At 34.2% G+C, this 14,140-nt stretch overlaps 1 long non-coding RNA gene across 1 annotated transcript; it reads left to right on the top strand.

The window, feature by feature from the left end:
• Positions 1–1,970: 1,970 nt before the first annotated feature.
• LOC141566052 (uncharacterized) lies at positions 1,971–12,837 on the top strand. Its single transcript, XR_012489223.1, has 2 exons — positions 1,971–2,294; positions 11,898–12,837. It is a non-coding gene; the product is annotated as an uncharacterized LOC141566052 (long non-coding RNA).
• The last annotated feature ends 1,303 nt before the right edge of the window (positions 12,838–14,140 follow it).

Genomic DNA, 14,140 nt, shown 5'->3' with positions numbered 1-14,140 from the left:
TATCAATAATAGCTATCAGATCGTTATCAAAGAAATTTCCTTCAAGTATTTCCTCAGTTAACTATATCCCTTCTAAATGCACTAATTTTGTTGCTGCAAAAATAATTCAATTATATGTCTTATTTTATTTCCTCTGATCTAGTTACACTAGCTATAGTTGTAAGAGGTTATCTCTCCCTGCTTCTTTGATTTATGATATTGCCTTCTATAGCTATGTAACTCAAATATAAAAGTCCTATCTTGACCTCCCCCTCCCCCATTTGCTAGTACTTTCCTCCTAGAAACTGCTTCTTATATGTAGCAGCTATCTTCAGGGCCACCCCCACCCCCATCCTAACTCTAGCTCATATTTATGATATGGAATTTTCAGAAGGGTGGCAGATAATTCCTACTCTGATAATTCTTAAGTAGGCTACACAGAAGAATTGGGTTTCTAGTTGTAATTTACCACCAGCTTGCTCTCTATTAATAACTAATCAGCCAAGCCCCATCAAATTTTAGAAAGAATTGGTTTAAAGCTTCTTTCCCAAATGTGGGGTACACAATACCTTTATACTCACAAGGTCAATGGGGACAGAAGGCTCACCTTTAGAGTACAAAAGGTAGAGGGGCACACTTGCACAGAATACATATGACAAAAGGTTCCTTTTAACTTTTGGTACCAACAGTATTTTTCTTCATTCATGGAGGTTTTACTAAGTCCTTCTTAGATATAGCTCCCTACTGGAAGGGGAGCCTAGATGGATCTTGAAGCTGAGTATGAATTGATAGCCAATACTCTTCTTTAATAAAAATAGACATTTTTTTTGAAGCTACCACCACCTTTCCACATCTTTTGCATGTACTTTCACTCTTGCTGTCATCCATTATTACTTTAGTGGACATCTCAGTCATTACCTTGCAGAACTCCCATGACATTTGGACCTTTTGATGATCACAAGATCATTGCATAAACAATTTCATCTCGGAGATGTTTCTTTCCTAAGATGGGGGAAAAAGAAAGCAAAACAAAATACCAAAGAAACAGCAATTTCCATGTGCTTAGAACTTGAGGCCAGGTTAAGGGAAGGTATCTTGGACACTTCAGAATCATCCTCACATTTTGAAGATAGAAGAAAAAAAAAGAAACCAAGAGATAAGTTGTCTCTAAGGAACATCTACAGAAAAATGGCTCATTAGCTAAATAGATTCAACTCAGCAAGGAATCACATATGACCAGAAGCTTTGCTTTCCTAAATTCTCACATGGCCATTTTGACTGGACCCAGGCAAAAAATATGTCTACATATTACAAAGACAGGCAACTGAGCATTCTGTCTAGGACAGCCTAATTAAATATGTAGATAAGTATATGTATATATGCATATGGATATGCGTAAATTGATCTATCTATATATACATATATGTGTACGCTGATATAGTTATATGTAAAAACATACACACATAAAGCTATATAGGTATAGACATATAAATTTAAGTTTTTATGTATACATTGCTTTCCATCAGCTGAATGCAAATTCCTTGAGGAGAGGGATTATTTCACTATTTACTTTGTAACCCCAGCATTTATCAGTATAGATGTTTAATACATTTTTATTGAAGGAGTCACTGTTAATTATTCTATGAATTTTCTTGTTTCCTGGTTTTTCCTTTCATGTGCAGTGTTCAGAAAAGTACACAGTATTCCAAATGTAGTTATCTCACAGTTTTGTTTAATCATGGTCAATGCCCGCCAAAACCTGTCCCTTCCCCCTCCACACCACCCTCCAGCCTTTCCCTCTCTCTGGCTTTCCAGAAACAGATATAATATTGTGGGATCTGGACTTATCTAACTATTTTATTGATTTATTTGTCTCTAGCTGGCCAGTTATGGGGAGGTTTGTGATGAACAAAATTTTCCTTTTTCAAGAATGAAAAGATTTAATATTTAAGGCACATCCCTCCCTTTCCTCTTCCCAAATGTCACTCAAACAATGATCCAGGATTTCCTGCTTCTGATTATTTACCTTAACTATGATATCACTAGCATAATCTTGTCTTTGCATAGTTCAAGCTTTGAGAAGCAGATTCTTTTGTCCTTTTGTTCATGTTACCACAGTTGCCTTTCAGTTTTCAGTTGGTTATCTTGAGCACATTCCTATTGGTTTTTGAGGAATAGCTTCTCTCCTGTTGGATTCCACTGACACTCATCCAAAACTCTTCCTGAAGAATTCTTCCTCAGAAATCTATATGAAAGTGAAATGGGTCACTTTTGGAAGTACTTTATTCACCTTAGCTGCATGTCTTCAAATAGAGGTGAGTTCAAACTGGCTGGGATATTAGAAAAGAGATTCTTGTTCAAATTCAAGTTGGACAGAACACCCAACTTTTAGATTCTGGAATTCCTGAGAGTAAATGCCTATAAAATATAATAAGACTACAGACTTCTAAAGATGAAGCATAGCCATGATTAAGTTTAAAATTATAGGGGTCCAAGATCAGATCCTTTTTCCTTCCTTCCATTTTCTATATTGTTAGGTGCTGCCTTGGGTAAATGGGTAAAATTGAATTTCTGATTCTTGCCAACTTAAGAAGCAAGCCTTGGCACTGTGGCCACCTCAAAGTATAGGCACTCTATTTCTAATTTATGTCCAATGGGTTATTCCTTATTTGTGTCCCCTCCTTCTGTCTAGTCCCCTTTCTTCTGAGTTTTTTTTTCTGAAACATTTTCCCTTTTTCCTTACTTCCCTTATCCATCTTTCCCTCTACCTCAACATACTCATACAAACTCCCTAAACTGAAAACCTTAAATTTCCTAGCTGATCAGTAGCTTTCTGACTGTGACATCAAAGTAGAACACAGTCAAACCTACAATACCTGATTCTTGGTACCTGATCTGAGATGATTTTCAGAGCCTTTTCTTTTTTGGTAAAATCCTAGTCTTAAAAATCTAAACCTCTCATTTTAAAACAGAGGTAACTGAAACCAAGAGATGTTAATTGTCTTGCTCAAAGATCATCACATAGTAGGCAGCTAGATGGTGCAGTGGATAGAGCACCAGCCCTGAAGTCAGGAAGACCTGAGTTCAATCAAATCTGGTCTCCTAACTGTGTGACCCTGGGTAAGTCACTTAACCCCAATTGCCTCAGCAAAAAAACCCCCAAAAAACACAAGGGTATTAAGTGGTAGAGCCAAAGTGTGAACTCAATATCACTACAGTGATGGCTTTTTTATTAGAGGATGTGTTTAAATCTTGTCTCTAATACTATGTGATTTTGGGGAAATTTGGTAGCATAATAAATAGGGTATAGGACTTGTATTCAGGAAGATCAGAGTTTACATCTTGTCTCAGGCACTTTGGATTGTATGACTAGGCAAGACTACCAACTTCTGTTTTTTCACTTGTAAAGTTAGAATGATAATGGTACCCATTTCACAGAGTTGGTACAAGAATTAACTGAGATTCTATAAGCAAAGTGTTTTGTAAACCTTGAAGCACTCTATCAATGTTAGCTATTATTATTATGGGGCATAAGTGCAATTTGCCTCATTTAAATTTAATTCCTGCACTAGTCAAGATATTACCCACAATGTCATTGATCATCTTCTAAAACAAAGGACAAACAGCAATGATGATGAAAACAATTAGTGATGTAGAAATAGTAGTAGTAACAGCAGACAACATTAAATTCAGCTCTCATCAGCTTAACTCCAGTGACTTTCCTACACCATAACTGATGGCCAATCAATAAAGTTGTATTGATTCTGAAGTATATGCTTAGCAGTAAGATTATATAATAGATAACATACAAACAGGGCATGGTTCTCAAAGAGCTTACAGTCTACACTAGGAGATAAAAATAACAGGAAAATTGTACCTAAATTCTGCCATGCTAAGTGTTAGAGGAATTCAGAAAAAGAAAAAAGAAGTCAGTATAGGCTAAATTTTTCAAAATAAAGAAATTGATAATCAGAAGCCAAGTGAATGGTACAAGGTCATACAGCTAGATCACTCAACTGAATCTTGGGCTAAACTTCTTTTTGTCTCCTTGATATGGAGATCAAGAAATTCGAAAGCAATTGGAAACTGTAAAGCCTTCTACCTCATGGTTGAATTATTTCCTCTCTTCCCCTGTAGCAGGCAGCAAGGAACAATTCATATTCTTTGTTTCATGTCATTAGTCAATCAACTAACAAGCATTTATAAAGAATCTACTATGAGCTATGAACAGTGCTAGGTGCTGGGGATTTAAAAGGGAAAAAAATTTTAAGCAACTCATATTATCTATTAACAGGGGCGGAGGGGAGTCCTTTCCCCACACCTATTCTCTTGAGCTCTATTTCAAAGTGCTTTCAAGCCAACTCTAGCTTCAGCACATAAAACTATCCACCTGGAATGAGTTTATAAATACAATGCATAATTGCTTAAAAGTCTTGGAATCCAGAGGCTTGCAGCTGCGTTCTAGAGGAAGTTCATATTCTCATACCCGAAATCTCCCTTTCACTCCCATGTCAAGTTCCATTATACTCTAAATTCTAGGGCTAAAAAGTTTTGAAAAACAAAGTCCTTTTTTCTTTTTTAAATGTGTATGTCCAGAGTTCTAAACTGGGACCTTGGATTTACTTTCTAATAATAGTGGCATTTATACAGTGCTTTAAGGTTTGGAAAGCATTTTTACTTATTAATTTATTTTTTCCTCACAAGAATCCTGGGTGGTTGGGGCTATTATTATATCCATTTTGCAGAAGAGGAAATCTTGATCAGCCTCAGATCAAGGTTAAGTGGCTGACCCTATGTTGTATAGCTAGTAAATGTCTGAAGTCAGATTTAACTTAGCTCTTCTGACTTGAGGTTCATCACTCAACACTATGTCACTCAATGTCTCTATCTGGTCCTTTTCCAGAACACAGATCTTTAGAACAGATAAATCTTCAAAAAATCACAATACACTAACAAGATTTCAGAATGAAAGGACCCACAATAATCTGAAGTAAAACAATCTTGTAGAAATTTTAAACCATCACTATATGCAGCAAGTTCCAAATAGATTAATATATCACCTGTCATCTATCTGTATCTACATGACTCAGATTTAAAGGTCCCATCATTAACACAATAGACAAATGGGAAAGAGATACTTTTGACATTTATGAATAGAGAGAAAATTTCTGGCAAACACTGAACAAAGGGAGTATCTCTGTTTATATTCCAGGAAATGAAGTGGATTTGTGATTACATAAATTTGAAAAGCTTTTGCAAAAAATATTAATGCAGTTTAGAATTATAAAGGAAATAGTTACCTGGGAAAGTTTTTGTACTAATTTTTTTTCCTTTTACAAAGATCCGGTAATTCATTCAAATATATAAGAACAAGTATCAGACAATTATCAAAATAAGAGATACAACATATTGATAACCATACATATAAAAATGATCCAAATTGCTAATAATAAGATGCAAATTAAAACAGTTTTGAGGTTCCATTATAAGAATGATATAAAAAGAAAAAGAATTATTGGAAAACATATAGAAAGAGAGCTACATTAATGCATTGTTAGGAGAATTCTGAAGTGGTTCTATTATTCTGGGGGGAAAAAAAAACTTGGAACTACATCTGAAAAGTATTAAAGCTTGACCCAATACTATGTTTAATATTTTATCTCAAAGAATTCCAACAAAGAAGGAAAGCATTCATAGGTATAAAATACTTGTAGAAGTAATTTTTGTTGTAGCAAAGACTTGGGACAAAACCATGTGGGCATTAATTGAAAAACTGTAAAACAAATTATGGCATAGGAATATAATGGATTATTATTTCATCTTAATAAGTGAGAAAATGGAGAGATATAGAGAATGCTAGGACTTGTATGAAATTGAAATTCAATACTCCCTTTTAATTTATATTATTTTTAATTTATTATGATCAATCCACTATGTATTAGTTGATCCTCTCTTTATGTCTGAGCTCTTTAAAGCCTGTAACTTCATTTGTCTATTGTAAACTTTGAATTTTATATTCTATGATTAATTATTGAGAATTGAATTTAATCAGAATCAATATTTGTAAATCAAATTCAGACTTAATTGTACAGGCCCTATTAGAAAAATTTCTAGGAGCTTAATTTCCCTGTTTCTGTTAGGTTCAAGTCCAACCACAAAAATTCTAATATGTGACCTTATGCTGATCAAGGTGAAAGAAGAGTCAAACCTGGTAATAGGATATTTGCCTAATATGGAACTTTCCAAAAGATGTTAGTCAGGGAATGTTGGTCTACTTGGTGAGGAACTGATGGTGCAGCAGCACCAGCAAATCAGGAATGAAATACCCCTCTAGCATTACTATGTAAATGCTATAAAAGAACTGCTGTCAGGTTCATTTTTGATTACCAAGGCACCTTGGATCCAATTTATTGGTATTTGCTATCGTAATAAATTGATCACGCTTAGAACTTTGTGCCTCAGTTTCTGTATCAGGTTTGTTTGGGTTTTTTTTTTTTTGTGTGTGTGTGTGTAGGGTATTTATATGAACTAACACAGCAGAATCAGCAGAATCAGCAGGATAATTTATATAACTATGCCACTGTAATGAAAAGCAACTGATGAATATAATGAACAATTCTTCAAAATGCATCCTTTCCATACTTTGTTATAGCTTAATAATATCCCATTACATTCAAATATTCATTTCCCTAGCTGATGGCACACTTTTATTTTCCTGGTCTTTGAAATACACATACATATACATACATATCCTTTCTAAGCTGTTTTTCTGTCCTTCTACTTCACTTTTCTCCTCTTCCCTCTAGTAATTGTTATATTTTGTTTCCTTTGTATTTTTCTTGCTGAGCTCTTCATTTTGACTTTATTATTCTGTGTCAACATTATTTCCATCTGAGTCCCACATTCAAAGCCTTGCTGTTAGACTGTTCTTTTGGAATTTATTTATCTGCAACTAGGCTCAGATTTCTTTAACCTTCAAAGGAAACTAATAAACCTTTTTCTTTGACTTTCTCCTTTATAGAACTAGGATTTCTTCCCATTCTTTGCACATATTCCTGAAGAAGTTTTACCTCTGTTCCTAATACTCCAATGCCTTAACCCCTTGGCAACTCATTTCTCCATTATTATCTTTTATTGAAACTATTCTCTCAAAGATAGCTAGTGATTCCCAATGTCCAGGTTTAGTGCTTCTTTTTTCAGGCATGTTCATAAGCTCATAGATTTATTGCTGCAAGGAATCCCAGATGTTTAGTCCAATTGCATCAATTTATACATGAGGAAACTTTGCCCATGACCAAGTTAGATCATACAGTTAGTAAGCAACATCAAAGGCATGATTTGAACAAGAGTCCTTCGGTTTCAGAGCCAGTGATACCATGCTACCTCATTGATTCTGCTGACCATCTTCTCCTATTTGATTAAGGGCTTTGTAAGTACCATACATGTCTAGTTCTCCTATATCCCTCACTGCATTTTTTCTTTCCTTTGCATGAATCATTTTCTATCTTACTCCTCTATTGCTCCTTAGCAATTGCTGATTTCAATTCCCACTTCTATGCTGGTGATTCCCAAATCATTACCTATAACCTGACTTCTCTAGCAGCTCTAGGCCAACTTCTGCCTAGCTATGTTTAGGATATATGTTCACATGGATATTTCAGACAACATATTTTCTCTCAAAATTGATTGTTCTGACTTTACCTTCTGTCTGTGTTAACTATCCTGTGTTCGATCCTTACTATCTTTGACACCTTTCTTACTTTTACCACTCCCTAATCAATGGTCATTCCAAATTTTAGGAGGAACACTGAGAAGCTGGAGTGTGGGATTAAATTTCCCAAAATAGTAGGTCAGGGGATCAGATGCCATACAAGGACTGATTGATTTAATTTGTAATATTTAGCCCAGAAGACTTTCAGCAGGCATGGAAGTTGGGAATATCTTCAATTACTTGAAGGACAGCCATCTGAAAGGCATTCTAACTTCCCAAAATTTATAAACATCTTTTATCTGATTTCATCCAAGTTTAGGTCATCATCATTGCTCAACTTAACTATAGCCTTAGTCCAAAGTCCTTGGTACTGTCAAATAGTTTGGTGTCAAAAACAAATCGCTTTGATCAGTGAAAATGACATGAAAGAAAAATGGCCATTTGCTTTGGCACTGCATCCTGTGCAGCTGAGACTTTTTCAATTGGCTTACAGCAATAACTTTCTCTAAAAGGTGTTTTCCCATTAGCTTATTTCACATAGAAGCACCTTTTGTTATAGCGAAGACTTGGAAACAAACCATGATCGAAATTAATTGGAAAATAGTAAAACAAATTATGGTATAGGAATATAATGGATTGTTATTTCATCTTAATAAGTGAGAAAATGGAGCTACAAAGAATGCTAGGACTTGTATGAAATTGAAATTAAATACCCATTTTATTTTTTATTATGATCAATAATTCTGAGAATAGGGATTGTCTTTTTTTTCTTTTTCTGGTATCCCCAGTCCTGAGCACTATGCTTGGCACACAATAAATGCTCATTCATTCAGCAGCCTTCTAATTGGATTCCTTAGAGTGGGGTCTCCCTACTCAGATTCAACCTCTCAGTTGCTAATTTCCCTACCCTAATTGCAAATTCCCTCACATTATATGTTCCTCCCCTGCCCCAGTTTCTCCACAGACAACCATATCAATAAACTTTAGTGGCTCCCTGGAATTGAAAACTCATCATAACTTCCTTTTCCTATTTTGCTTCCATCTATGAATCCTGTAAACCAGGTACACTGGCTTACTTGGACATGATACTCTTACCTTCTGACTCCATAACCTTATATTGGTTATCCCATGTGCCTTAAATGCTCTCCCTAAGTTTCCTTAAGTCTTGGCTTGAATCTCATTTTCTGTAAGCAGCCTTCCCTGGTTCTCCCATCTGCTAGTATTATTACTTTTAAGAATATTTCCCATCTACTATGTATATCTCTTGTATGTACCTAATTATTAACATATTATCTCTCCCATTAGAATGTAAATTCCATGAAGACACTTTATTTTCTTGATATTTCCAGTTCTTAGGACAATACCTAACACATAATAAGCAGAATAATCTTTGAATATGAGGAATAGCAAATATAGTTTTTTCAATAAAAGCAAAGTTCTGTTGAATTTCTTGAGCCTAGTAGGCAAATTATTAATCATAAGGTAAATCATAGACATGGCTGGCCTTGCAAGTAGACAAAGTAATAATATGCTTATGTGCTGTGTGTTATAGAAATGTGTAAGCATATAATACAACCTTGGAAAATGGGTGCTATTATCTTCACTTTATAGGTGAAGAGACTGAGACAAACCTGTTGACTTGCTCAGGATCACATAGGTATTATATCACACTTGGTACTAATGAAGGTAGGATTCAATCTAAGGTGTTCCTGACTATAAGTTCAGTATTCTAGGTACTGTGCCACCTAGCTAACCCTATTATTAGTTGTTTGAAAGTCACTCAACATCAACTTCTTTATTTGTAAAACAGTATACTACTACTTATATTCTCTATTTGGCAGGCCTGGCATATGGATCAAATTTTAAAATCTAAGTTAAATTCTTTTTAAAATACTAAAAATTTAAAAATGTTAAATTCTTAAAAAACCCTAAAAATTCCATTTACTGTGGACAGCTGAGTGTCAGCTGTCAGCATTATTATTAACTCACAATAAATAATATCTTAATAATTATACCCATTGATCTCAAATCAGGAGAGATCAAGATCTTGAATGGAAAGGATACAAGATGGTGAAATGGTGGGAAAGCAGTGTGAAAGGAGACAGGAGGAAACAAAGACAAAGCTTATCTGTTTCAGTTTTACTTATGACTGGGACTGACAGATGCCAGACAGAAGTCACACTACCCCTAATACTATTAACCTTAAATGGATTTGAAGTTCCTAGAACAAATGCCTCTTGAAAAGCACTTTTTGCCTATGAGGTTCCAAATTAGTTCCCAATTAAGCCTTTGGAATTTTCTTTTCTTTTTTTTTTTTTTTTAAGTAGTCCTCCTGAGTTGTAACATACCTTCTTGCAGAGAGACAGTGTCCAAATGTTCAACTTCTAAAGGTGAAGTAGGATATCATTGTTCTATATCAGTTTTTCTCTCCTTAGTTCATTAACTTTTAAATCTGTCCCTGGTACCTAAAGTATTGAGGATGTTGTGTTTCAGTTCTTCAAAATATGAATTAAGAGTTTTACTCCATACTGAAAGTACACATGGTACTGACTTTGGAGTCAAAGTACCTTGGTTCAAATCTTGCCTCTAATACTGTGTGCCTTGGGAAAATGACAATCTCTCTGGGCCTATTTCCTTACTTGTAAAATGTGAAAAAAGACAGATGGCTTCTGTTCATATGTCACTGTAGAAGAATGGCAAAGTGGACAGAAGGTTAGAGCTGAAGTCAGGAAAATTGGGTTTGAACAACTCTTCTGACACCTATGTGAACCCATCTTTAAAAAGGGGATAAAAGGAATAAACAACTTACAAGGTTGATATGAGGATTAAATAATGTACATTAAGTGCTTTGCAAATTTTAAAGTGTCATATAAATGAAAATTTCTAAGAAAACCAGAGATTTTTTATTATGAACAGAAGATAGACCATTATTACAAACCTGAGAAACATAGACAAATGAACATTTCCCTATATACAAAGAACAGAAAAAGAAGACTGACAACACAAATCTCCTCTGGTGGGGGAGAGGGGAATTAAGAAAAAAGCTTCATTGATAATATTTTGTTTTTTAAGAAACACTATCATAACTTTCCCAACTCAAAAATAAATAAGGATAGTGAACTATGCTGAGACTGTCTGCTTCCAACCCAACTATATGGAAACTTTGGAGTAGCTTCTTCTATTCAGAGTCTGTACTGCATGATTTTTTTCTAATTTTGAATCCAGAAGAACTTGTGATTGTTGGGTCAGAATTCAGTGTGTATATAAAAGGTATGATTTAACCAGTTCTCAAGATTTTTCCTTATGGTTATAAGCAGGCAGGTGAAAGGGCAGCTATCTGCCTTCTTACACCAGGACACTGTTTCTTTGACCATATAGTATCTTTTTTGTTGTTTTAGATGAACAAGTATTTTAAAAAGGGGTATCCTGGTAACCATGTGAATTTAGGCATTTTAGGTACCTTTAAAGTTTTTAAAGCACTCTATGGTAGGGAGAATTTGAGGTGGGTCCTACATGAATAGAAGCATCTGTTTTATTAATTCAAATCAATGGTTGGAAATATTAGCAGAATTCACCATTAGCAGCATCTGCTGCAATAAGACGACACAATAGCAATCTTCATATGGACATGGTGCAGTAGCAACTTCATAAGCATTTCATGGTTTGGCAAAGTTGCATAGAAACTCCTGAGCAGTCCAGCCAGTTGCAAAAATATCAATAACAAGCCTGGCTCTAAAGAATGAGATGAGAAGAAACCACCTCCTCCTCATCTGCATAGAACAAATACATAAATATCTTTTTTAATGTAATGATTGGTTTTGCTAATTTTTTCCCTCTTCCTTTAATACTTCTTTTAAAAAAATCTATTATTAAAAATGAGAAAATTTCTCAGAGATTAAAAGAGGAAAAAAATTCCATTTTGAACATGTTGAGTTTGGGATGACTATGGGATGACCACATGAAAATGTCCAGCACAAAGTTCATTGATTAGGTAATGAGACTGAATTAGGGCTGTATGTAAATTAAAAAAAAAAAAAAAAAAAAGCTGTGGGTTTTTAAAAAATAGTTTATTAACATAAACTATGTTCTATTATTTTTCTATTTATTTTGAAAAAACATTTTCTAACTACATATTTATCTGGTTTGGATCCACTTGGGAGCACTGTCCATCAAATCTCTGGTTTAATTCAACTTTTTCATTTTATAGATCAAGAAATCGAAGCTCAGAAATGTTAAAACAACCTGCCCAAAGTCTAACTGGTAGTAAGTGAAGATTTGGGATTTGAAGCCTGATCTTTTGACTCTGAAGACTATGCTCACCTTGCACAACAGGGTATTTATTACCTCAGCCTGCCTTTGGACACAGTGTTTAATTGTATGGAGTCAAAGTGTGGGTACATAGTAGTGATGAGGTTCTAAGATGCAGGCTCCAGGTAATTATCAAGATTGTAATATTCAATAGTGTGGATTGGGAGAAAAACAAATTCAATTTCTACTTTTCTGATATTATCAAGCTAAGTGATAAAAAGTTTAAAAAAATAATGCAAAAGGGTATTTCTCTTTTTGCTTTTGTACCCCACTAGCAGAATGTAGTAGTTGCTTAGTAAATTTTTGCTGATTGATTCAATAAAATCTAGTTTTACAGAGAAGATGAGAAGTCAATCTTAAATCCCTGAATTATAACACATTTTTTTTAAAAACCTGGATACAAATTTTTGAGATTAATATATTTTACTTGAAGAGATCAAGACCAATATAATATACCCTCTTCATATCACTCTCTTTCAAAATGCAGATAAAAAAAAAACACAGCTTAACTTTCTAATTAGTGCAATTCTTTTTTTTTTTTTTTTTTACAATAATATGAATTACTATGGAACCCTAAATAGTAATACATATGGTAAGGACACAGACATTCTGTATTTATTTTTAAGACAACTGAACAGAGGGAAAGCTGACATCTTGTGGTAAGAAAAGGAAAAGACAATTGCATGGAAACGAGTATTTTCTTTCTACAGTTCTGCTCACATTACAGCTGTTTTTGACAATGAATGCAGTCCATGTTATTTCCATTACTCCCTTGTGACTTCTTTCCAAAATCCCTAAAAATATATACAATCCAATAAACTGCCTTGTTTCTTAACAATCAAGACAAACATCTGTTTGTAAATTGTTCATTTTCAATATTTTTCCATATGTGAATTCCAGAGCTCATATAAACTTTAATTTCTTGTTAAATCCCACCAACTTGCCCTGATTTGTGTCCCACAGCTGTTTTTAACATGCAGTACTCCTAAGGCAGTAGCCCTAATAACACAAATAGAAATAGAAATAAAATATAGGTTCTGCACTCTCTTCTTATCTAGTTCACATCATGACAATAAGAAACAAAATTTGGACATATTTTGTTTCTGACCTTTTTTTGATGACAATCCATTTTAATGCTTTAAGATTTCCCCTTTGTGATTTATGTAATACATCTCCATTTCACAAAAACTTATAGAGAATTATACAGAGGGAGGGGTATTAAAGATATTAGAGAGATTATCAGAAACGAGCTATATATGTATCCAAATCAGTGTAATCAGTGCTTTGTTTGTATGGTTCATTTGTTTAAATGCAATATCCAGAAATCTCAAAGATTCCTAAAATGATGAGTACAGAGGCTTAATGGAAAGCGGGAACAAAAGTGGATGAGTTGTGATCTGTACTGGCTGAAATCACAGACCCATTCTATCAAAATTATGAACAGTTCCCAATAGGTAAAAATTCTTCATAGCTAAGAAAAATAAAACTGGTAACTACATAAAGTTTGAGATTTGAAAAGTCTCCCCAAAAGACTAAAAAATGAAAGACTGACAAACTCTAGGAACCTAAAATAAAAAAATAAAAAAAATGTCTGATCTTGATTTACTTGTTGCCAGATCTAGAGAAGTCAGACAGGATGTAACTTGGGGCAGAACTTTAAGTAAAGCAAGGTCACTAAGTCAATGTGTCATGAATGACATCTATATTTCAAATACAATTTCATAATTTTGACAAACTCTCTTATGTTATTAGGCTGTTTTCTCACTAATAATTGATTTCACCAACAATTTATTAAATAATTATTACAATACAGAGCAGACCATCTACTGACTAAATCTTCCCCCCTTTGGCAAGGGTTTGTGGAGCTGGGTTGGGAATTCAAGAAATGAAAGCAAACACAGGACTAAGAAGAATAGAAAACTAAAGAATCTAGAAAAAAAATAGGCTGGACAATGAAGCCAGTTGAGGGATGGCAGAGAAGGGTAATAAAAATTGTTGGCTAATATGATACATCTTGAACACTGACACAGAAAAAAAAATTCATTTTAGACTAGGAGTTTTTAAACTTTTTATGTATGTCAAGAAACCCCCTTTAGTATTCCAGTGAAGTCTACAGATTCCTTCTCACAACATTTTTAAATT

The sequence above is a fragment of the Sminthopsis crassicaudata genome, chromosome 4 (assembly GCF_048593235.1).
Source record: "Sminthopsis crassicaudata isolate SCR6 chromosome 4, ASM4859323v1, whole genome shotgun sequence".
Taxonomy (NCBI): domain Eukaryota; kingdom Metazoa; phylum Chordata; class Mammalia; order Dasyuromorphia; family Dasyuridae; genus Sminthopsis; species Sminthopsis crassicaudata.
Note: the sequence above shows the minus strand (reverse complement) of the source record. Positions and strands in the feature narration are given on the sequence as shown.